This window comes from Taudactylus pleione, unplaced genomic scaffold (assembly GCF_031769625.1).
Source record: "Taudactylus pleione unplaced genomic scaffold, aTauple2 ptg000016l, whole genome shotgun sequence".
Taxonomy (NCBI): Eukaryota; Metazoa; Chordata; class Amphibia; order Anura; family Myobatrachidae; genus Taudactylus; species Taudactylus pleione.
Genome location: NW_028284418.1, coordinates 5,726,498 through 5,752,124, shown reverse-complemented (window position 1 = coordinate 5,752,124; position 25,627 = coordinate 5,726,498). Strand labels below are relative to the sequence as shown.

General features: G+C 41.1%; 1 pseudogene; it reads left to right on the top strand.

Annotated features, from left to right (window-relative positions):
* The first annotated feature begins 843 nt into the window (after positions 1-843).
* Positions 844-961, top strand: LOC148540881 (5S ribosomal RNA; annotated as a pseudogene).
* Positions 962-25,627: the final 24,666 nt, after the last annotated feature.

Here is a 25,627-nt window from a genome sequence, read left to right as displayed (position 1 = left end):
ATTATATTGTGCATGGATTTTCAATCAGATTTAATTTGGATCAGAGATCAATTGGTTCTATTATGCAATAAGAACAAGGGGTTTCTGGGAAGGGATATACAGTCAGAATTGTTTTATTAATAAAAGTATCACAGCACTGCTCCTGTGACATTGTGCTGCGATTCCCACCATTACGTTGCTTGTGGTAGGGCCATGATGATGTGACTCATGCCCATCTTCCCCTGCAGACTTCACCGGAGAGGGTTGCGCAGTCTCCTTGGATAAGTACAGTATACATGAACAGGTGAACTAGCCACCATCTGGCGAAACACGCGTCCTCGTACCCGGAAGTTCGGCCAGTGTACGGACCTGACTCCAAGAGACCCTAACCCTGAGATCGTATGTTTGCCTGCAGACTGACCGCTGTGTCAGTGCAGACACTGCTTTCCACATTTAGTGGATGACTCAAATTTCAATTTAACTGATTCACACTTGTTTTTTACAATGATCAGCCCACTTTGACCCACTATGTATAGGGAGTTTTAAAAACATTTTTTCTTCCTTATACAATAGGCTGGTTGCATTATCTGCTGAATGGTGATTTCTCCTACGCTCAGCACAAACCCATTATGGATATTTGCACATATTGTGTGTTAGTTTCAACAACATTATAGATTTACGCTTGATCCTTTGCATTTCATTTATCTTTTTCACCTGAGTCGGTCTGTCCAAACAGGAGGACATGTTGTATGCATATTCTTTCTGCATAGCTCAAGCACTTATCTACAAGAGTAATAGAATTGCCTCTGTACCTCTGTACTGTGCTTACCTGGGGGTTCATACTCCCCTATTTCGGACAGATTTACCTACAATCATACCTTACCGGATATGCCCAATCTCATCTGATCTTGGAAGCTATACGGTACGGGCCTGGTTAGTACCTGGATGGGAGACCACCTGGGAATACCAGGTGCTGTAGCTTATATACACACAGGAGGTGGATTGGGAAGGATTGGTACAGCAGAGGGTACACTCTGCACAGTATTTGTATAATTTAATTTCCACACATACAGTGCCTAGAAATGTCAGCAAATTATATTCTGTCTGACATATAATCAGGGTCATTAGGGTATCTGTCTCTCTACGTATGTATACTGATATGATATCTTATTAAATCAATGTAGGGGACCATTTACCCTATACACAATATTTTCGCCACCATATATCAAGGGACATATAATATTACTATGTTGTAATTACCTAATGCAATTAGGGGGCTAATTAAATTTTAAGTACATTTATTAAAAGTTATATTTGATATTTGATGTGGATATTAATTTCAAGAGTGGCCCAGCAAGAAGCCCTTCTTTCTCTTTTTTGTGTTTTTGGTATACTTTGGTCTTTGGGAGCACCACCAATGATAACCGATGTGTTATACTAAATAAATGTTGAATTATTGGTATTTATCAATGTGGTTCTGTGTGGTATCCTTCTCTCTTTGGTTCCAAGTAAGTACATTGTGATATTGTAAATTGTGGGGCTTCTCAATTTATCATACTGCAGTAACAGGAAATTCAAGGCACCCCTAGAGAAAGCAATGATTGTGAAGCAGTGATAACCCCTTTTCTGGTGAAAACTACCAAAAAAGGGGTTACCACCAATGCTGGGAATGCCACTTGCTGGGGACGGCACAGCACCCCTGCAGCAGAGTTTTACAGCACCGCAGTTGAACCACAGCTATGTGGATACAGCACAAAGACTGCATCCCTCTAATGCATTTGGGGCAGTCTCAGGAGCAGGTGCATGTACAATCCAAAAGCCCAGAAGATTAGGTTCGTATCAGGGTGAGTCTCAAAAGCGATTGCACGTGGAATCCAAGAGCCTGTAAGAGAAGGTTCTTAACCCACAATAGAACCTGTGAATGGCCAAAAACCAGGTAGCTGTAGATGGAGTCTTACCAGAACCCCATGAGCGGTAGGGGGGGGAGTGGCTGCCAAAAATATTGTGCCTAGATCTGCCTTTGGTTACCACTGCTTGATAAATATACCCCTTTATATATTGTGTTTTACCATATACATATGTCTAGTCATGGTTATGGAGTGGATAATCAAACAGTCCAAAATACAGACCAGGGACATACTGGTGGTACACTGAAACACTAACATTCATGTCATTTGTTACGATCCTAATAGTGCTTGTTAAATATAGTGTACTATAATGTGTTTGATTATTAAGATGCATTGTCCTTCCTATTACCTCAGCTAGGAGAAGTTTTCCTCAGGATTCAGTGGGAAAGGAATAGACTGTTATTAATACACTACTACACAACAGGAACTCCCAGGCACATGCAAACAGATGCAGAATACCTATAAAGATGTAAAAGTCTGTTAATAAGAACTATTATTTCCTATCAAGAAAACAAATCCTCCTGTGCTCTCGCATTACTGAACCAGCGATACCAAGTCTATAATTCTCATATCAAGTGATCAGCAATATGCATATAAAACACTGGGCCTGATTCAGACCCGTTCGCAAGCATTTGAGCGCTCGCAAGCGGGTTGATGGTGGGTTCTGCGCACACGCAGCGGCCTCACTGCGTGTGCGCAAGCCCCGGAGCGAGAGAGAAATTCTCTCACTCCGTGGGACACTACAAAAGAGGCGGCTGTTGATGTTGTAGGCGTGGCGGGGGGGTAGCTTCACAAACTGAGGCGTTCCCAAGTTAACACCTGCTGTTTGTGGGTGGACCCACTGACATCACCAGTGATGTCAGTGGGAGAGCTTCCGGCTCTAATAGAGCCGGAAGCTCTCTGGGGCTTGAGGCCACGAGACCCTACCACAAGGGTCTCGTCGCAAACCCCGATGGTCGTGATGGTCTTGACCATTGCGACCATTATCCTTGCCGCTCACAAAAGCTCTTTCAGAGCGTCTGTCTCTGAATCAGGCCAACTGTTAGCTGCACAATGTACAAGCACAAAAAAATTATTTCAATTTTTTGTAATTTTTGAAATTTCCAGGAAACTATTGTGACCTAAAAACTAATCAGTTATGTTCTAGAGGAAGTAGAGTAAAGGCTTAAAATAGCTTTTTTTTAACTTTTTTGCTTTTGGGATGCAGACTAGAACTTTGACACAATATAACAAAAAGCTCAAAATCACAATTGAGCGTTTGGCGATTGTTTTGCTGTGTACAAAATCAATTATGCGCTACAGGTATTAATGATGTCAGTAAAGAAAGTCAGGAATTCCCTGTAATGTCTGGAACCTGTTAACAGAAAGCTAGTTACAAAACACGAGGGAGCGTGAATTTTAAGAGCAGCTTGTTAATCTTAAATTTCTTCTTCTTCTTCCTCTTCCTCCTGCTCCTCCTCCTCCTCGGAGCACTACAAAGGCGGGACTACTACTACCGGGGGCACTACAAGGGGTGGGAATACTACTACTGGGGGCACTGCAATGGGGGGTGACTACTGCTAGGGGCACTACAAGGGGGGGACTACTACTAGGGGCACTACAAGGAGAGGGGACTAATACTAGGGGCACTACAAGGGGAGGGGACTACTACTAGGGGCACTGCATAGGGGGGAGGGGACTACTACTAGGGGCACTGCATAGGGGGGAGGGGACTACCACTGGGGCATGCGGGAGTGGGAGGAAGTAATCAGTTGGCAACAGAGGCGGCATGCATTTGTTGAGCGAAGTGTGCGGGCGGGAGTGTGAAGGGAGAGAAAGTCAGAAATGTATGTGGGAGAGGATTTGGTGAGGGCTTGTAGGCGAGTGTAAGAACCTTTAATTGGCATCTGAAGGGGAAGGGAAGCCAGTGTAAGGCTTGAAGGAGAGGGGAAACAGATGTAGAACGTCTGGAGAGGAAGATGAGCCGTACAGCAGCATTGAGAACCGACTGTAGTGGAGAGAGGTGAGAGACTGGGAGGCCAGCTAGGAGAAGGTTACAGTAGTCCAATCTGGAGATGACCAGCGAGTGGATGAGGGTTTTAGTGGCGTCCTGGGTGAGGAAGGGTCTAATCCTGGAGATATTTTTTAGGTGGAAACAACATTTGCGAAAATTAGTGAGATAAATGCAGGTGCCAGGAAAGGTGCTGGGAAGTGTGTATGGATGTAAAAATGGACTTGTGTAGTTTCTTGTCAGCAGTATTGTTATATATATATATATATATATATATATATATATATATATATATATATATATTGTATTGTAAAATATTTTAAACTATAATCAATTATTCTGTGCTAACTGCCTCCTGACTTTCCTTTATTATCATTCTGGTGGTGTAAAAAGAAAAATGAATTCATATATATATATATATATATATCACATGACAAGATATCATAGCGTAAATGAAAAAAAAGTCCATAGGTACTAAAGTAGTGGTGACAGTCTTGAAGCCGCACGCAATGCAACACCCCTCTTTATCCTTCCAGAAGGACAGCATAAGATATCTACAAGGCAAAAACACAAACAGGGAGCGCAGATAGTGTAGTATTGTCAATATTAAAAGCTTTTACTTAATACCATTGCACGTACATCATAAGAAATAACATCAGCTTATCAGCAGTTTACAAACAGCTCTAACTCCGAATAGCACTCGTGGCACCGCGTATCTCCAACACGGACCTCCTTGAAAAGTTTGTTTGTTTGTTGGCGAATATCTTCCACAGCTTTCAAGGTAAAGCTGCCAAATCTTACATAGTTATTTAGTATTGAAAAAGTAAGCTATTAGAGCACATATCGACAATGCGACAAAGCGACAGAGTAACAAATCTTATATATAAACTTCATTGGTCTGTTTGCTTGTCTGTCTGGTTATGCATTCGGACACCCCTGCACTGATTGGGATGAAACCAATGCGAGGTAGTCCAGATAGATCCTGGCCAGGTTTTAGGGGAATTAGGGTCCTTGTCGAACCTTCGGTTTGTGTACGCTGGGCAGAACTTTGATCTGCAGAGCCTTTTTTGAGCCTTCCACTGAATGGATTTGGACGAAAACTTCACAGAGGAGTGGCAATTGGTTGCGGAAGAAATACTATGGGTTTGATGTCCCGGTTGGATCTCCTGTTGGATACGCTGGGCAGAACTTTGATCCGGGAAGCTTGTTCTGGGCCTTCCATGGGATGAATTTGGATGAAAACTTCACAGAGGGATGGTAATTGGTCTGGGATGTCTAATGGAGTGGTTGGGGTCCCAGTCGGATCTCACAGCAGAGTGCACAGGGCAGTACTTTGACCCAGGGAGCCTGTTCTGGGCCTTACACTGGATGGACTTAGACACATCACATACTAAAACTTAACAACTTGAAGATTTAAACCACAGCAATTCCGGCTACTTCAGCTAGTGTATATATATATATTTATTTATATATAAATATATACATATATATATAAAATATCCAAGGATTCGGCACTTCCTGCACAAAACAATAGCTTTACTCCGTTGCCAGCAACAGCATAGTTAAATGCTATGATACACAGACAGGATAGATGCGGCACTCAGGGGTTTCAATAAATCACACAATACCAATTTTCCTGGGGTCAACGTTTCAATAACTGTGCATTTTCATCAGGACAAGGAATAAACATAAAACTCACCATTAAATAAGTGCTCCCCTCCACCAAGCCAGTGCGCTGCCTCCCGCAGGTCCCATCAGAAGGTGCGCTGCTAATGAAGTCACCAAGATAATGTGTCTATAGGTTACACACAAATATATATATATATATGTGTATATATTGTGATAGCACAGGGGTAATTAGTTTGGTAGAGTGTCAGAGGTGCAGTGTTAGAGTCCACACATAGCATTTCAGGTTATAAATAAAAGAAAACTTCTTTGCCCCTGACTGACCTTGGGCAAGTCTGCAAACAAGGTCAAAAGTCTCTCTCTGCTTCCTGCAGAGTCTATTACAGGCTCCGGCCTGGCTTCCACACAAAGTTTCTCTTGTGGTCCTCCCTGCCTCCTGCAAGTATGGACACTGGTTTCATTAGCCTACAGCTTAGTTGCTGTTACCTCACACAGTCTGAGAGTTTTGTGGTCCTTCCTGCCTCCTACAGGTCTGGACTCGGGCCCCCTGGCCCCCCAATGGCTTGGCTTAGCTTCACTGGGCTCTCTGGCTGCCTCACTCACACCTAGACTGTCTCCAATGGCTGCCTGACTGGTCTGCTTTCTCATCAGCCCACACCTGGACTCTCTCCACAAGGCAGCCCCTAGGTATGGCAAAACTTAGTTTAACTACCCTGTGTGGGCGGACCACACCAGCCCCACACATAATTCATGGCTCACTATTGCCTTCTCTGGTGATCCTGTCACATAATATATATTTTATATAAATATATATATTATATATAAAATATGTATATAAATACAGTATCTATTGTCCCTTATAATGCCTAAGTTTTTTCTCTCTCTCTTTCTCTCTCATCCTGTCTCCTTTCCTCTTCTGTTCTTTATCAGTGCTCCCCCACTCTTTCTTTAGCTCTCTCTCCCTCTTACTCCACTCTCTTTTTCCCCTTCTCACTTACTTGCCCCTGAGGGGCTGAGGATGGTGATGATGGCTGAGGAAGATGATGGGTGCTGAGGATGGTGAAGCGGGCTGAGGATGGCGGAGGCTAAAGAAGGTGATGGGGGCTGAGGAAGGTGTTGGGGGCTGAGGATGGTAATGAGAGGCTGAGGGTTGACAAGGATGATGGGACTGAGGGCTGACAAAGGTGATGACGGGCTGAGGACTGTGGCTGGCTGCAGACATTCTCCCTCTTACCACTGAGGCAACCACAGCACTGTCAACAAGAAGACCTTGGAAAAGCGGTCAGACAAGAACTACAGATTGCATCGCTAGTGACAGAGAGACAGTGTGGTAAGTCATAGTGTATTTTTACTTTATTTAAAGTCTTGCATATCTTTCAGTTAATATTATCATGCTTCACATATTACACATGCAGAGGAGGGATGTGTGGGTGCGGTGTCAAAGGTGGTGGGATTGGGAGTGGTGGTGAGGAGGTGTGGTCCCCAAAGAGATCAGTGTATGGGGCCCCAAGATTTCTGTTGCCGGTCCTGGGTGGAACTCTAAAATGAGGGTGCAGGTACAAAAATGTATTTGCTCTCTCATATGAAAAAAGAACACAATAACAAAGAGATAACCAAAGTCAGAGAGTGTGGGGAGCATCAGAGCATAGTGTGAATCAACTGTTGAATTAAAATTAATATAAACTAGAGTAACCAACTTAGGCCCTCATTCAGAGCCGCTCGTTAGCGGCAGTACGCTCGTTCCGAGCGATGTTCGCACATCTGCGCATGCGTACGGTTTTTAGTACGCATGTGCGATCCAGTCAGTGCGGCCGAAAATCGTTTGTACGCTATATAGCGAGTGCCTGCTATTTTGAGTGACAGAATGAGGCGTATGTGGGTGGTAACGGGAAGGTGCTTGAAAACGGGGGAGTGGAATTCGAACGCAGGCGTGCTTAAAGGTCAAAACGGGCGTTTTAAGGGTGTGCATAATTAATCCAGCAGCGTCATTGACCACGTCACTTGGTTTTTTTAAACTCAGAACTGCTCGCAAAATAGCGGTTGAAACAACCAACCACAAGAATATCGAGCAGTTCATACGCTGTACGATGTACTCGATTAATCTAATAAATAGCGGACATGACGTATGGTGCGAGCGGCAAGGGGGCGTTTTTATCAAATAAACGAGCGTATGTTTTGCTCGCTCGTTCAGACTTAGAGGTGTGAACAGACTGCAATGTGCGAACGGATCATTTGAATAGCCACCCCTTGTTTTTGAACGAACGACCGCAAATAGCGAACGGCTCTGAATGAGGGCCTTAGTTATGGAGGATATTATGGATATTCATTACTGAGGAAATTATGGTGATAATGAGTCCGTAATTTGAGGGTATTTGTCATAAAGAGTTCTGCTACATATAGTGGAACAACCACATTGGGCAACAAAACCTTTACATTGTGACAGCAGTCTTAAAAATAACCATTAATCTCCTCTACCAAAAAGTGTAGGGCACCACAGTTCACACATTGCAGTTCCATAGGTCCTAAAAAATAGTATTGGGGCATATATGTAATGTCCAATGCAAGCGGCGTATCAGTTGATCTTGTTATATGTTGTTTAAGATCCTTGAATTGCACATTCTGGACAACCTGTAAAGGTTCCACTACTTCGACATCCTTGAGGCTGGCCTCTAGGCATTTTTGGTGTAAACAATGCGAGGTGAGCTGAAAAATAAAATAACAGCAGTTGTGATTGAGGTCCTCGCAAGATGTGCTGATATACTGTATGTGGCTGAAAGTAATTGTCACAGGTTCCAGACTACCCAGCAGGTCACATGTTCCAGGTCACTCAGCAGATGCAAAGGGAGAGTTCACCAACTGTCACATTTTCCAGAGCACAATATAAATGTATGGCATTGTAAATGGCAGGTGGATATTTTGCCATCTAACTCCGAAACGAAGCAACCAATTACAAAACCAATATTTTTTGCAAATCTACAGACAAATACCTTTAATTTGGTATATGTTTAGACAATGGTATCATAGAAATAGGTCACTCATAAAAGTCGTCCTTCTGCTATTAATATATAGATTTAAGTTTATTTCACATCTTATAAATGACCGAACTATTAACATGCAGCGCCATGCTTTCCCTTCCCTCCTGTTTCAGAGTAGTATGCAATGCTGATATATTCACAGTTGAGCGATTGCCGGCAATCTGCACATGCGCTAAGTCAAACTGCGCAAGCATCAAGGTGCATTACAGTAGTCGCTTGTAGCGACCATTTACTCGCAGTGTTATTGACAGTCAGGGAGCAGGAAGTAATGGAGTGGCAGCAAAGAACTCAGGCGTGACTGTTTTTGTGGTGTGTCACAGCCTGCATCTGCAATCACATATGCAGGGAAATTTCCTGCGGCCATTTTGAATAGCCATAGGGTTACTCAGAACTGTGATAATCGAATGTTCTGCGACTGATGCTGTGTCCTTGTACACAAATGCTTGGATTTGTAAATCCACCGATGGGTGTCTCAAAACAATCGTCGGCATCTGCGACATTTGCATATGTTCACACAGCAGCTGCATACACAGACGCAGCAGTGGCAACATTAGCATACAAATCTGAATCAGGCCCTGTGATTGACAATCTTCTATATCTTACATCATTGAGAGGCATGCCACTGATAGCGAGAGGCAGGGGCATTTCTAGAAAGGAGGGGGCCTGTGTAAAGTCTCCGTCACGGGCCCCCTCCTCTCCGTCCGGAATCCGGCTGCACACTGAACAGTGTGCTGCCAGCGCCGCACTTATAGACCTGGGCACTAGAGTGTGCCCAGAGTCTATAGCGCATGCACAGGTCACTGGGAAAATGGCCACGGCGGCCATTTTCCCTGTGCTCCGCATGCACAAACGACGGGAAAATGGCTGTTTTTTACAGGTGCAGACACCGGAGCCACCGTGGGACTCCAGAGGGGTAAGTATAATATGGGTGCACCCTGCCCCATTATAAATACGTCAGAGGTATGAGGGAGAAAATACTGTTATGCTGGGAGCAACTTCAGACTCTTGCTGTCATCATTACAGTGATGCAACATTACTTTCATACATCTTTCATACATCTATGATTATCGTCCCATTGATAGTAAATATCATCTTGTATTTTTGGCTAGCTTGAAGATAGATTTGTTTATATGAAAATAAAATAAATGGAAGACATATTTATATAGAAGAGAAAATGATGCTATAGACGTGCTACATAATAACATGCATTGAAAATGAAACATAATGGTGCGTATGAAAGGCAGTATTACTAGTGTGATTATCTTTCACATCTCACATGAGATTATTATTTATACCATTCAAGGCTGCTCTCAGAAAGGTAGGAAGTTCTACTGTTTCAACACAGAATGAGTGAGGATGGAAACTGGAGTATCTATAATTAGAAATAGGAACAGTAGGAGTGGGTGGAACAATGGCTACATTTCCAACATGCGCAAGTCAGATTAAGGAACTACTAATATTCAGTTATATTTGGTTATCTTTAGATATTTGAGAGAGACAATTGAAAAGGATGTGCTTGTGCAGTGTTACCTCCCTTCCCCAGTGCAGGTGTTATAAGAAGTATCTCATTCAGTTAGAATAAAATAGATTATAATCACCAAGTGCCTCCTGCCTTATGATCTACTCGTGCTAACACCTCATGGATAATACTTCTCTAGAAGGATAAGAACAAATTAATCAATTCAAAAAAGGATCATTGGAATGCTATAGGGGGAATATTTATAATAAATAAATAGGTACCATTTGTTATTCTAATAAACTAGGGGGCACTACTATTCTAAATAATAAGGGGGCAGTAATAGCTATTCTAGTAAATAAATGGGCACCATTAGTTAGTCTAATAAACTTCCTTCCAGGGTTGGCATTGAATGAGTTATGTACAGTAAGTGTCTTCCAGCAACTCAGCAGCGCTTTAGATAGCAAGAGAGCCTGCTGTTTACTTGTGGATGGTCACACTGATAACTAGGGATCTAATAGAAAGGCTGGTTGCAAGGTTTATTTAATAAAGCAGTAAAAGAATAGTAATATTTATCAAAGTGGAAAAAAAATATTTGTCAAATCTGTTTCCCTTGTAAACTTACCTTGGTGTTTCTAAACCTAATCACAATATTTATTGAAATTGCTTGAGGAACACGGCAACAGTGGGGTGGACTGATTAATATTATTATTATTTTAACATGTGGTATATAAATTAAATAAACAGGTACCATTTGTTATTCTAATAAACAAGGGGGCACTATTATTCTAACAAATAAGGGGGTACTAATAGCTATTCTAGTAAATAAATGGGCATTATTAGTTAGTCTAATAAACAATGGGGCACTATTATTCTAACAAATAAGGGGACACTAAATGCTATACTAATAAATAAATGGGCCTCACTAGTTAGTCTAATAAACAAGGGGACACTATTAATTATTCTAACAAATAAGGGGGCATTCTTAGTTATTCAAATAAATAGATGGACACTAATAGTTATAGAAATGAATAAGGGGGCACTATTTTTAACTATAATGCCTATTTATATTCTTTCTCTTTGGTACTCATAGGCCAGGCGTATCAGGAGGAGAAGCTGTCAGGTTGATAGAATATATATATATATATATATATATACATATATAAACAACAGCCTAGGCTCGGCACTCCTCCTCAAATGAATACTCCGGGTGCCCTCCTCAATAATGTAATAGTAAGCAATCGGGAAATGGTGGCACTCCACAGAAACACACACGTTTAAAGCTGGGTCCGAGGACCAGATTACTTCAACGTTTCAGTCTTAGATGAAAGCTTTAAAAGTTTGAGTTTCTGTGGAGTGTTGCCGTTCCCCAAATGCTTTCTATATATATATATATATATATATATATATATATATATATATATATATATATATATCCTTGATGATGGAGCAATAAAAGGCTCTAAAATGTTGGTAATATACCCCTGAGTTGAGACGTTTTTTCTTACCTGAGTGCCACCGATTTGGATTGTATATCGGGACCGGCTGGAGTTGGTCTCTGACGGAGGGCACCAGGGACTGTTTGTTTGGGAGTGCCACTTGATATGCATCTTACATATATATATGACCTTGATGATGGAGCAATAAAAGGCTCTAAAATGTTGGTAATATACCCCTGAGTTGAGATGTTTTTTCTTACCTGAGTGCCACCGATTTGGATTGTATATTGGGACCGGCTGGAGTTGGTCTCTGACGGAGGGCACCAGGGACTGTTTGTTTGGGAGTGCCACTTGATATGCATCTTACATATATATATATATATATGTATACGAGGGCTGATTGCTGAAAAGTAATGAGACTGCCTCTGTTTTCTGTCCCATAGGTAGATGTGGCAATGCTGGCTATTGTGAAGCTCATGCATCGATATGTCTGAACCTGCGATTGGACTGCCATAGTCTTCTTTGTGTGGTTACAGCGAGTGGAAGATCTTTGTATGTTTTGTCATGGCGGATGAGGAAGACATGTCTGTCAGATTACCTTGTTTATTAGACTAACTAATAATGCCCATTTGTTACTAGAATAGCTATTAGTGCCCCTCTTATTTGTTAGAATAATAGTGCCCCCTTGTTTATTAGACTAACTAATAATGTCCATTTATTTACTAGAATAGCTATTAGTGCCCCCCTTATTTGTTAGAATAATAGTGCCCCATTGTTTATTAGACTAACTAATAATGCCCATTTATTTACTAGAATAGCTATTAGTACCCCCTTATTTGTTAGAATAATAGTGCCCCCTTGTTTATTAGAATAACAAAAGGTACCTGTTTATTTAATTTATATACCACATGCTAAAATAATAATAATATTAATCAGTCCACCCCACTGTTGCCGTGTTCCTCAAGCAATTTCAATAAATATTGCGATTAGGTTTAGAAACACCAAGGTAAGTTTACAAGGGAAACAGATTTGACAAATATTTTTTTCCCACTTTGATAAATATTACTATTCTTTTACTGCTTTATTAAATAAACCTTGCAACCAGCCTTTCTATTAGATCCCTAGTTATCAGTGTGACCATCCACAAGTAAACAGCAGGCTCTCTTGCTATCTAAAGCGCTGCTGAGTTGCTGGAAGACACTTACTGTACATAACTCATTCAATGCCAACCCTGGAAGGAAGTTTATCATTTTATTTAGAGTAACCTCCCACACAAAGTGATCAGAGCCTGATCATCATTTGACAAAAATAAAGTAGACATTGCCTTCTGAGAGACATGCTGCTAGAATAACCAAAGAAAGCGACGTGGCAATGAGACATGCTTAACACTTGCTGCTTGAGTCACACACAGTGAAGCGATTCTGGAACATGCAGGAAGAGCAGCTCAGCTCTCACATAGTGTGAATAGCATGGTGCTATTTTTGTTATTATGTTTATATGTAATGTATAAACCTGATGCCCAATTATTTCTATTAATTTGTAGTGCAGTTCAGTAGTGCCAAGTTTTTTTGTTACAGAAGGGGTTTAACAAGGCTCTCATTTCAATGACGTGGGATAAATGTAGAAAGAAGTTGGAAGAGGCTGTCATTTATTTCTTTAAATTAAATTTGACCCTCCTGCTGTTGGCAATGGACTTTTCTTCCAATTTAGGTTATGTACAGACGGAAGTAAAAAAAAGAAAAAACTGTAGGGAATTTATTTTATTGTCTTCTGTCATATGCAGAATCTTGCAGAATGAGGCCATGCGCCCATACCATGGTTATCTATAAACATTTTCATTTAATCTATATAAGGTGAGATTTGGGGAACTTTAAGAGCACATCAGAAACATCAAAGCACATTAAATAAACTACTTCTTCTGGATGTAGCATTCTAGTTACCATTTTGTCAGTGACTAAAAGGTGCTATGTACCCAGTACAAACTACAAGATGGGTCTCGCTCACCCTGTTATTCTCCATGACCATCAGGCCTTCATCAAATAAACTGACAGATTCCCCAATGTGCTTTGCTGGTGTTGAGATTTTGCATATGCTCTAAACACGGTATCCTCCATCCTATTGTACAACTCATTGCGGACCACTGACTGGACCCACTTGGCTTTGGATATACTAGAAATGGATGTAGGGGTGTAACACACGTCAGTGTAAACCATAGCAAACGTTAAGAGGGCTGTGACAATATGTGTCCATCTGCTGTGGTGGTCCACACTCTGCTCTACTGAGCAAGCTCAGGGGTTGGTGCATCACTTTTCATTTTTGGAAATAAATTAGGCTTCACGGCCCATATGCCAGTTACTGCACATGCTCAGAAGACCAAAGCTGGCGGCCTCCACAGCAGATAGACCAGTAAGGGTGCTAGCACCAGTGGGCTTCATAGAAACCACATTGATTGCTCAATTGGCAGTACTGATGTCAAGGGAGGTGTGGCAAAAACTAGAGGGACTGGTTGTGGACAGGGGAGGGGTGACTAGTACAAATGTCAAAAATGGTAAGTACAGATTGGTCCTGAGTGGGGGAGAGTGACTGCACAGACTAAAAGTTTCCTAATGGCCTGTGCAGTTATACCCCTAAGCTGGCCATCACGCCTGTAACACTGCATATTGCTAAAGCTGCTAGTATGGAGGGGCTCAGCATTCACACACCACTAGACTGCATATTCCGCACCAGTTATCGGCAAAAGGGGGAGGGTGGGGAGGAAAGGCTGCATCAGGTCAGGCTCAACAGTCCAGGTGGGTGATGAATATAGAAGCAGGATAAGAAAAATGGTCATTAATAATGCAATTAAATAATTGTAATAGAATAATCATTAACTATATAAATTAATTAATTATATAAAAAACATAAAATAAGCAATTTTGTTTTAGGAATAACAGTAGAATAAATATATTTCTAAAAAATAAATATATGTAGGATGTAATAGTAAAAAGAATGGGGGAGATTCATATACAGTAAGAAAGTATATACAGTGCAGTGAATAATGTGATGAGTAATAATGTAAGAAAAAAATAGAAGAATATAATGAATTAACATGGGTATGTGGGATGATATTGCTAAGTGGTTGTGAGTGTTTTATGTAACAAATAAATGTTTGGGAGTGGGTTAATGAACAGAAGTGGATGTGAGGGAGCAGGGTAAAGAAAGTACTAAGGTCAATGGGATACATGAGAATAAAATAGTAAAATATGTTATATTTGATGTAATAGATTTCACCATTTGTAGATAACAGCTAAATGAGTATGATAATGAAAACAAATTAATTCACTATTGTATTTGAGGAAAAAGAAGAGATATGGCAGAATAAAGAACGGGACTAAAAAAATACATTTGTGTTAGTGTGGTATATCCATAATAATAGATTTATGTGAATGAAAAAAGGGATATTATGTGGGAAATGGAAACATATATATGAAAACAAATGTATTAAGAAGAATAATATAATAAATATGTAAGAAATGCAACTGGTAATGCAGTAAGTTGATGTTATTCTGTCAGTATTATGCATTAAAATGCCTATTTACATATATACCTTCTATATACCAACAATTTAATAACTGTACTATAACAATAATTTAATTGTGTAATTAACTGCAATGTTTACCATCCAGGGGCAGAACTATGGGAGACAATGGAGGCACCTGCCGCCGGGCTCCAGCTGTGAAGGGGCACCTCCTCAATTGTCCACAACATATTCACCCCACTCAGGGCTGTAACTACGTACCCGGAGTATACCGTAACAGCCGCCCAATACATGGCACCTCTTCCCGGCACCTGAGAAGCCACCATACACTAGTGGAGAGCTCCATGTCAGACCATCAGCTGCTGCCTTCATCTATCTATAGCCTGTATGCATGCTAACTGCTACATTACAGTGTCAGCAGCTGTGACATCTGGCATGAACTTACGCCACTGTTACCATCCACTGGCCCCAAAATATGTTTGCCATACTGCTTTAGACTTACTGTAAATGTCCACGCTCAAAAGGTCAGGGATGAATCCACACCATACATGCCTACCCTCCCGGTTTTCGCGGGAGGCTCCCGATTTTTCGGGTAACCCCCCGCACCCCTGGAAGGGTAAGCATTTCTCCCGCATTCTGCCCACTTCCTAGTGAAGTGGGCAGAATGAGGAGAATAGCCGCGACGATCGCGGGTCTCCGTGTAGGGGGCGGGGCTTAAAACATGATTCTACGCGAATCATGTCATTTGGCCCCGCCCCCTATGCAAATTCTAGCCTATCGCGGCAATTTTATCATGAGGGGGCGGGGCTTAATGAGGTGAATCGTCAGGCCCCGCCCCCATCACCCCCCTCCTGCTTTTCTTACCTGGGCTTCTCCCGGGAAGAAATCTGAAAAGGTAGGCAACTCTGATCCACACTAGACAAAACTACAGTCCATATATTAATCATAAATATACCAACATAATAATTGTTTTCATTTAAACAAATCTTGCACAGTCTTGGGTTGGCGGTGCTCCCAAATATTAAGTATTCAAACTCTATTTCTTTTTTTGCAGAGAGAAGCAAAAAACAAAAAAACAAAAATGGCTTTTTGAAGCACACTTAATGCATTGAGTAATAATTGTAATTATTACATTTATTACTCAATGCATTAAGTGTGCCCCAAAAAGCAATTTTTGTCTTTTGTTTTTTTGCTTCTCTCTGCAAAAAAAGAACTAGAGTTTGAAATGTCCACGCACACCTGGTTTTGTCAGAGGTCTTGCTCTGACAGGACCAATGGCTGGGTCTTGCCCTGCGTAAGCTGCTAGTGGAAGATGGGCACTATATGGGTCTCCACTCACTACTGTATCCAAATCCTACATACCTTGTATAAAGAACACATAATCCAACACTAGAGAGAACTAGCTGATTAAGAGCGGAATGCAGAATAGTCAATAATGCAGTGAAACCCCCGTAAATGCTGTTTTCGGGGGTTTGCATGTATTTCTCATATTTATCAAGCCCCTGAATGCAATATATTCCGGGGCTTTGATGCGGTGGGCAGCGCCATCTTCAGATGGCGTTGCCCAATATAAGCCTATGGGCTTCTCTTCGCCGCCTCCCCATGCACCGCGCGTTCTCCTTTCCACCTGCAGAAAGATGCCAGTTGGACTACTGGGCCCTTCAGTCGCAAAGGACAGCTCTTACCGAGAGAGCTGTCCTTTGTGATTTTCTTCATGCATCCTGGCATAATTAACGCCAGCGTGCATGCGAATGGTGGCACCCTATTACATTTGGTCCCATGTGTGCCTCTATAATGCCTATAAAATAAATTTATTCTAATATGCTACCAAACAAAAGACCTATCTGCCCTGAAAGAAACCAAGATAAAACTTCCTTATGAGGACTAAGAAATAATAAAAAGTTATACTCTTTTGAATTGATGCACCCCAAAATGTAAACTTTAGTCTGATCATGAAGGCGTCCACTTGCCAGTAATATGTTCTCCAAGCTGCAGCCAGCACACATGTTATGGAATCATTCTAGCCTTTCTTTGTCCTGGGCAGTATTAATAAATGCAGTGGCATTGACCTCTATCAGTGTCAAAGAAAAGTCATTATTATGCCAGACTTTTAAACTCCAAAGGCTTATTATAAAGCTATTTTTAATAAAATTAAAGTGAAAGCAGATCTTTGATAATAAATCAATTTGTATTTAATAATAAAGAGCAGATGTGAGGACATTGTATTTTCATTGTTCTTTCTGTTCCTCAGATTGTACTTATAAGTAATGTCTGAGCACTAACGATGCACTGAACTGGTGTAAGGCATATTTACAAAAGATACTAGTTCATTCTCACTTGCTTCTTAGTAGGGTCTGAAGAATTTTACTCATATTCTGTATATTTACTACAATTACCTAGCCATATAAATATGGGGATTACCCAGGACCATCCTAGGACCATCGTAGGATCAGAATTTGCTCAATTTTAAATGTTGAGAATGTAAAAACTGGGGATCGTTCAGTGGCAGGGAAAAAAAAATATTGTTAAAATATATATATATAACTGGGTCCAGCTTGGCTCACAATAAAAACAGCAACAACTCCAACAAGAAAAAGATCTTACAACATGAGAAAATGCATGATATTAAGACCATGAGTTACATCTAATGAATTATGAATTTATAACCAAGGATGTAATTAAATATGTAAAACTTGAGGCTCAGACCCAATGCCTTTATAATGTGGTTACTAAAATCATTTCCCCCCAAGTTTTGATTCTGCATCTAGCAAAACTTTTAAGCATACTTGCCTACTTTTAAAAAAGCATTTCAGGGAGATTGTGAAAGGAACACATATGAGCGCGGTGGCAAAGTGGAAGTGTACTGCTATATCTGAGAGTCGTGTCATAAAATGACTTACATCCAAATGCAAATGAGCCCCAAAGCAGTTAGTAAGATCTACTTGTTGATGAAAACAGACTCATACTTTTCAGAAAATGCTTGTTGCCATAGGATCATTGCAAACTTATCTAGTTTTGAAAAAGCATTTCAGGGAGATTGTGAAAGCAACATCTATGAGCGTGGTGGTAAAGTGGGCGTGTACTGCCAAATGTAAATGAGCCCCAAAACAATTAGTGAGATCTATTTGTTGATGAAAACTCACTGATACTTTTCAGGGCTTGTTCATGTATTGTGTTTTACAAGGGGTTCCATATAAGTGGCCACATGAAAGCTTATATGAAAATGCATGTAGCCATAGGGATCATTGTGCCTTATAATCAAGGCAGGGAAATAGCACTGATTATTAGAGATGTGTGGTTCGGTCTTACTCGGATTTACTCGGATATGTTCGGATCTCAAAAACTGCATCATATTGGCTATCCGGCTGTAACGTGTTTTGGATAGCCAATAAGATAAATCCGAGCTAATCCAAACTTGCGATAATTTGGCAATAAGAACCGAATAAAACCGAACCCGCACATCTTTACTGATTATACCATTTGAATTAGAGATGCGCGGGTATATAGTATCAGCCTATATGGACAATATAACATTCATCATTACTAATAAGGTTAAAGTATTGTTTAACGGGGTGAAATCCATGGAAGACTTACATCTGTCTTCTGACTAGAAGTGAATGGAGTGCTACATGTGCACATATTCCATCCAATCATTGACTGAACAATTATGGGGCTCATTTCAATTGGTTTGTAATCTTCTATGTTGTATTTGGGTGTTACTTTTGCTTCAACTTACTGAACCTTCTTTGTAGTTAATTTCCTTGTTGTTTAATAAAAATCAAAGATTTTCATATAACAAACTAGGACCTGATTTAATAACAAGTGATATTTTTCTTATGACTCGGTACTAATCTTAAATTGTGCTCCAACCAATCAGCTCCTACCTGTCATTTTACAGGTTGTGTCTGAAAGAATGACAGTTAGGAGCTGATTGGTTGGAGCACCATTTAAAATTAGTAATGAGTCATAACAAGCATATCACTTCGACCCAGGAATTTACCAGGAATTTAGGGCCTGATTCAGAGCCGGACGCAATTAGCGCTCGCTCGTCCAGAAAATAGGGGTGGCTATTCAAATGAACCGTTCGCTGTTTGCGGTCTGTTGACGCCTCTTGTTCTGAACGAGCGAACAAAACTTGGTCGTTTTTTGGGAAACTACGCCCCCTGGCCGCTCGCATCCTACGTCATGTCCGCTATTTATTAGATTAATCGAGTACATCGACCAGGGTATGAACTGCTCGCTATTCTTGGGGTTGGTTTTTGCTACCACAATTTTGCAAGCAGTTCTGGCTATAAAATAACCCAGTGACGTGGTCAATGATGCTGCTGTTTTAATTATGCACACCCATAAAACGCCCGTTTTGACCTTTAAGCATGCCTGCGATCGGATCTCCACTCCCCGTTTTCAAGCACCTTCCCCTGTTACCACCCACATACGCCTCATTCTGTCACTCAAAATAGCAGGCATTCGCTATTTTGCGAGCACACGATTTTCGGCCGCACTGACTGGTTCGCGCATGCGTATTACGATCCGTACGCATGTGCAGTTGGGCAAACATCGCTCGGAGCGAACGAGCGGCCGCTTACGAGTGGCTCTGAATCAGGCCCTTAGTCCCAGGTTGACCCTTTCAGACAGAACAAATATATGTGTAAATCAGCAAATTACTGGGTTTAATTTTTTGACCCGGTAATTTGCTCTTCTGTCTGAAGGGGGTACAGACAGAGAATGGCAAAAAAAACCCGAAATAAGGTAGAATGACAGCAAACAACATCTTGGGGGAGGAAGTTTTGCATTGATAAATATGACAACTGTAAAATCATCCAAAATGACAACAAATCGATGATTAATAAATTCCACTTCCTTGCCATGACATCTTCATAAACTTACATCTATCAACGTAAACATGCTAAATGTTAGTCAAATATAAAGCTGCTCTAATTAGGATACATTCAAATATTCAATCATAATAAAAACAGTCAATATTAAAATCTCAGACATAAACTTGTTTTAATATTTTTGTATGTCAATGAGATTTTTGTTAAAACTCAATAAATTCTAGATTTACGGTGATTTATAGGATGCAAGTTGTTACAATTATGTGGCAGGTTCAAAATCCACCCATTGCTAGCAGCTTGGGCATTGCGAAGAGTGGTACGTTTTAAAAAGTATGCCTCCCCACCCCTTTTTGTCCAATTAGCCTAGAATAATCAGAATTAGGTTCCCTTGGAAGGTCCTGATTGGCTGTGTATTGTCTTGAATATAATACATAATCCATTTTTTTAACGCATTTCATTGCCGGCACTCTTTAAAGCAATTTGCCGCAGTCAAGACATCTGTTTTATTTTTTGCTTTTGTTTATTTCCCAAATGATTATGTGTGATCAAGACAGGAACAAGTGTACAGTAAAGGGAAGTATACAGTTTGGAAATTTTTAACCAAAAGGGAGCAAAAGTTAGCAATTCAATATATATGCTGGCACTGTCATTTTAAGGGCACATTTAAATTCTTTATTTTATTGGGGGAACTTTTCTTTTTAATGTGTTTTATTTTACAAATAAAGTTACAAAAATATCATTTTAATTATTAAGATGGCACAATACTATTTTATTATCCTGTTATCCAAAGCCTAAAGAGCGTCAGGATGGGCCCAATGCTATTTAGTTCTGGGACAGCCATCTCTAGGAGGGCGCAAACATTCCCCATGATTCCCAAGCCACCAGCAGCTTGGTTTTACACCCGTCAAATCAAAGGGTATTGAATCCATTGATTTGGAGACCAAAATAATCAGGACACACATTTTCCCCCTCAATAATACATGCCAGATAGTTGTGATTGCAGGTATCTTGCCAGTAAGGGATGCCAGTGACCTCTACTTTTAGGTGTTTTTGTCCAGCATGTTTCTGGCAATTTTTAATTTCATCGTTTATTACATCCCATAGCTTGAACTATGAACTTTAAATAAATTGTGATGGTAATGTGACAAAGTTATACATTGTTTAGAATGATGGCTTTGAGACAAGTGTTACTCTTTTATATACGGCTACTTGCAACTTGCCAAAAATCACCATTACATTCTGGACTTTGTTTTGCTTGGTCCTCTTATAACTCTGACTAATAAATACCAATGTTAAAATCTAAATTAATTAAGATTACACCTACTGAGTTTTATGCCAGATTAATAATTTGATATACAGCTAGCATTCCATGAACATGCTAATTATGTTCAGTTGTTGAAAGGAATGCTTGAAGCAAATTAATAGAGATTGTATTCATTTCTTTTATACCAAAATAGTATATTCAGCCTTTCAAGTTACCTTCGTGGCTTATTTATTTACATCATTTGTGTTCTCCATTTATCATATAAATATTATAATTTTTATTATAAAGTACTACTGTATACCTTCCTTTGTTAGAAGATTCTACAAGATCAGTCACTTATTATTTATTATTTATTACCAGTTATTTATTTTCCACAGCACTTTACAGAACATATTTTTGGCCATTCACATCAGTCCCTGCCCCAGTGGAGTTTACAATCTATGGCCCTCATTCAGAGCCACTCGCAAACAGCAGTACGCTCGTTGCGTTCTGATGTTGAATAACCGCGCATGCGTCGGTGTAACACTGCCCATGTGCGTACGGCAGATTGCGAGCTTTTTTGGTCTCGTTCGTCAAATAGCGTACAGGAAGTGACATGTCAAATGTGATTGACAGAACAGGGCGTTTTTGGTTGTTGACGGGGGTGGAGATGGAAAAACGCAGGCGTGGCGAGGCGTTTTTGGGGCGTACATACATTAGCAACTGCGAGCGTAAAATGTGTTCGGACCGACTCATACGTCACTGGATGATCCTCTTTCCCTTCAAAATGCTCGCACAGCTTAGGGTCTGGATTACTCGACCACATTGGCGATGGCCTTCTCCTCCGTCCCGGGACTCCACGATGTTGTTGCGATTAATCGCGGGAGGGCTGAAAAGCAATTAGTGTTGGATTGAAAACCGGCTTGGTATGTGTTTTGAAATCAGTTTTTTGGGATAGCACAAAACCGTACGCAGGTGGAAATCAGAGCTGCTAATGTCAGGATGACACAATCAATTTGCGCACATTTGTGGGGGTTTATTTTGCCCTCAATTTGGTGGTTAGGGCCTATTGTAACAATAATGTCATCATGTTTTAATTTTCGCACCATTTTATTTTTGCCTCTTGAATTTGCCTCGTTATATGAATTTTTAAACGTTCCTTAAAGAGCCCATTTTTTTTTTTTTTTGCCAGTTTTTGCCTTTTGGTCCAGGATTAAATGGAACCCATTTGTACAATAATTTCACAATCCAATGTCAGATTTTTGGTGTCAATTTATTGCTCAAACAAAAAAAAAATTAATTAAAAATTTGGGGACATCTTTTTTTGGCAAAGATCTGTCCCAAAATCAAACAAATTGGCCCAACATAACTGTTGACATAAACATACAACAAAAATTTAAAAACATTTCACAAGAAAGGAGAGGGAAGTTTTGACCAGAAAGGAATATGAGCCAAGCACAGAAGGATTGTGGGAAAAGTCACCATTGCTGTCACCGTTTTTTCACCCGTTTGGATGGGGGAGGGAGGGCGCCAGACCGGGTCCGGGATGTCATCGGGCTGGCCTGTCCAGAGGCAGATGTTGTGGCCTCTGGACTAGGCACAGGGCTAGGCACATTTGGAGGATTGGCTGATGTTGTGCCAGAGGAGGAGGATCCTGATGTTCCGGCAGGAAGGGAGGTCGGCTCCACCATGTGCTGGCGAACGAGCTGCTCCAGGGCATTGGCGATGCGGATGTTGGCCCTGGTATTTTCCGCCAGGGCCTGACCAATGGTCACGTTGGCCGCAGCATTTTGCTCCAGGGCCTCAGCCACCCGTAGCAGACTGGCGTCCATCCTCTGCAGAATCTCCATATGGAAATCCGATTTGAAATTGAGTTCTGTGAGGAGGGACACTGCCTGCGAGGGGGATTGCCCTGGACTGGCTTCTGCAGGGTCCACAGCCGGATGTACTGGTTCCTCCCCTGCCGAGCCAGCAGAAATTCGGCGGCCAAGGCTCCCCTCTGGAGCAGACTCATCCGCCTGTGTCTCTGTTAGGAAAAAAGAGAAAAGACTCACATTAGAATCTACATATTGGCACAATAACATTTCAGAGTTGGTGACATCAAAAGATTTACCTGGGACAACATGAGGAGCCGCAAAGTCTGGCATGTCCGTATCCATGTTGGACACGCCAAACACCTCCACAGGCTGCACACACCCCTGTGCCAGCTCTTCGAAATCCGTCAACTCCAATGACACAGGGGTGGGACCCCCACCTGTCCCCCTTGCATGCCTAGCCCTGTCCGCGAGTTTTTGCTTTAGGCGATATTTGAAGTCGCCCCATCTGTGGGAAAAAATGGAAGCCATTATCCTTTTGTTTAAAATGGTGTTTGTTTTTAGGGGGGGCAAGTGTTTACTTACCGCCGTTTGACATCCCGGGCTAGACGGACATAATCACCCACCCTATTGACAGCAACGGCTACCTCTTCCCACATTCTCCCCTTCTGGCTTAGACTCATATTCCTGTCTGCCTGTGGCAGGATGTCCACACACTTCTGTATCAAAACCTCCATCTCCTTTCTTGTGAAATGTGGCTGCCTTTTTTTTTTGGCAGCTTTGGCCGGAATACTGGGCCCAGCAGCCTCTTCCATGTCATCCTCCTCACCTATTTGTGTAAATATTCAGATTTCACAAAATCACAACTTGCCCAATCTTATGTTTCAAATTAATCATTGATACAAAATGCATGAAAGACTTACCGCCTGACTCTTGGGCATTGTTTCCCTGGTCTGTCGCCATGTCTGAGGTCCAAACAAGAAATACACCAGAATTTTAATGTGTTTTCGTGACGTATTTATACATGCGTCCTTATTTTGCGGCCGCATCATTGATTGTGCGTTCCTATGATCCCTCCTTAATTTGTGCGGGAAACGAAACACTATTTATGGCTTGGTGTGTCTCGAGTCGAGGTGGCGTTTTTGGATTGTTGGAGGTTACCTTGGCTGGAGTTTATTGTTTGCGGATAAAGGAGTTGGCGGTTGGAGATTATTTTGTTTGGTAGATTTGCGTTTTTATTTTCCGTTCTCTTTTTTGTTTTTTATTTTTTTGCCCTCGTTTCTTGATTTGGTAAGTTTTGTGAAGTCTAACTTTTGATCAATTGTTGTCTCATTGTGTTTCTTCTTTTTGTTAATTTTTGGATCCATAATTTCATATATTTTAGCTTTTGATTAATTTCGGACCCAAAGACCTTTTGATTTGGACTCTTATATATTTGCTCTTGGTAAGTCCATTTTTTATCTTGTATTTGTGAACTAATTAGCGCATTTTTCACAGTTTGTATAGTGACTTGTATTTGCGAACTAATTAGCGCATTTTTAATACTTACTATTGTGACTTGTATTTGCGAACTAATTAGCGCATTTTTAAATGCTTATTAATCCTTTTAAATTTTTTGTGGTTGCCCTTTCGCTTTTTTGGCAAACATTTCAACCCATTTTGATGTACTGTGTGCAATGTCGTTTTGCTCTTTTGCCAAATGTGTGTTTCGCATATTTAAAGTTTTGTCTAGCACAAAATTTAGAAACAAAAATGCACAGAGTGAAATTTGTCAAATTATTTTTGTGATTAATTTCAGTTTGGACGTATCATGACAATACCCCGGCATGTAAGCAGCAATGGATGGTATCATCAAGCTAAGTTGTTTTGAATTTTCTTTTGGGGTGGGTCCAAAGCCTTACATTACAATCTTGCCATTTCAGGTTGATCTTGGCCGGATTGTTCTGGCCATGCTCCCGGAAGCCGACCAACCTCAATCTCGTCCCAGGCGTAGGCATCGTAGGCGTGCAAGGCCCCAGATATTTAGAACACGTGTCACCCTTTTTGGAATGCCCGATGATGAGGTTTTAAGATGCTACCGTCTTCCTCCCAAAATCATCATAGACACTCTCTCATTAATAGAGAGTGATCTTGAGCGGCAAATTGACAGTCCTACAGCAATACCACCACTTACGCAATTTATGGCGGTGTTACATTTCTGTGCCTCAGGATCGTTTCAAACAACGGTGGGAATAGTGGCGGGCATCTCACAATCCTCCTTTTCCCGGATCCTGAGGGCAGTGATGGAGGCACTTTTCAAGCACCTCCATCATTTTATTCAAATGCCTTTGGATATGGGTGCCCTTAGTGTTGCCAAGGCCAATTTTTACCAAATAGCTGGCTTCCCACACATCATAGGGGTTGTGGATGGTACTCACATACCACTTCAGCCTCCAGCACGGCTGGAGGCCATATTTCGAAACAGGAAACACTATCACTCCCTGAATGTAATGGTGGTATGTGATGCCTCCCTCCAGATCCTGTCCCTAAATGCAAAATTACCAGGAAGTGCACATGACTCCTTCGTCATCCGGCAATCAGGGATATAGCACAAATTAAACAACCTACAAGCTGGTGATGCGTGGCTTCTGGGTAAGTGGAGACCTTTAGTACATAACATCAGGATCACTGTGTATCAAGCTTAACATTGTTGTCTATTCTTTTTCACAGGAGACAGTGGATACCCTTGCATGCCCTGGCTGCTCACTCCTTATTTGGCTCCCACACCAGGTCCACAAAGTGAGTTT